Consider the following 939-nt stretch of genomic DNA (forward strand, 5'->3'; position numbering starts at 1 on the left):
GTCAGAGGACAACTTTGGGGGTGAAACTCAAGCAGTTGGGCGCGAGAAGCAAGCAGAATTTAGGCTTGCACAGCAAGTACCCTTAACCACTGAGCCATCTTGCTGACCCAAAGTTTAGTCTTGAAAGCAATAGCTAAAGTATTTTGCATGGTGACAGCCGGTTCCGGCACACTGCAAAGTCATGTCATGTGGACGGCAGTGTGCAAGTGTTGAGTCCCTCAGCTTCCTTGCCAGTCTGTGATGTGACCAGGGTATTTCTTTTATTTTTGGTTTTTCAAGACAGGGTTTCTCTGTGGCTTTGGAGACTGACCTGGAACTGGTTCTGTAGACCAGGCTGGCCTTGAACTCACAGAGATCCGCCTGCCTCTGCCTCCCGAGTGCTGGAATTAAAAGCATGTGCCACCGCCACCCAGCTTGCCCAATGTATTTCAAGCATTCTGACTGGAGTGCAGGACAGAGCCTGCTGCTGTCGCCGCTGGCATTTGATGTGGCTCATGGGGTGTCTCTTCATGTGTTCACTCCCTAACTGCACATCCTCCTCGGAGGAACAGCTATGTCCTTTGTGTGCCCCGAGAGAGATTCCAAGCCCAGAATTGTTATCTCTCCCTAGAGAATTGCTTCTTCCTTGTGGGCAGTTGCCGTTTTTATGATTAGTACTATCTCTTGCTTTATAATCTATTTTGATGTCTGAGTGTGCATGCCTGCCTCCCAGCTTCCCTGCCACATGCCACCCAGCACTGTGGAGGCCTGGAACTCACCATTTCGTGTAGGTAGATCTCATGAACCAGCAGACATCCTTCTGCCTGTGCCTCCCAGCTGTGGGCACAGCAGTGTGCGCCTCTGTGCCTCCCAGCTGTGGGCATCACAGTGTGGGCCCGTACCTCCCAGCTGTGGGCACCGCACTGTGCGCCCCTGTACCTCCCAGCTGTGGGCACCGCA

Source organism: Microtus ochrogaster, chromosome 4 (genome assembly GCF_000317375.1).
Source record: "Microtus ochrogaster isolate Prairie Vole_2 chromosome 4, MicOch1.0, whole genome shotgun sequence".
NCBI lineage: Eukaryota > Metazoa > Chordata > Mammalia > Rodentia > Cricetidae > Microtus > Microtus ochrogaster.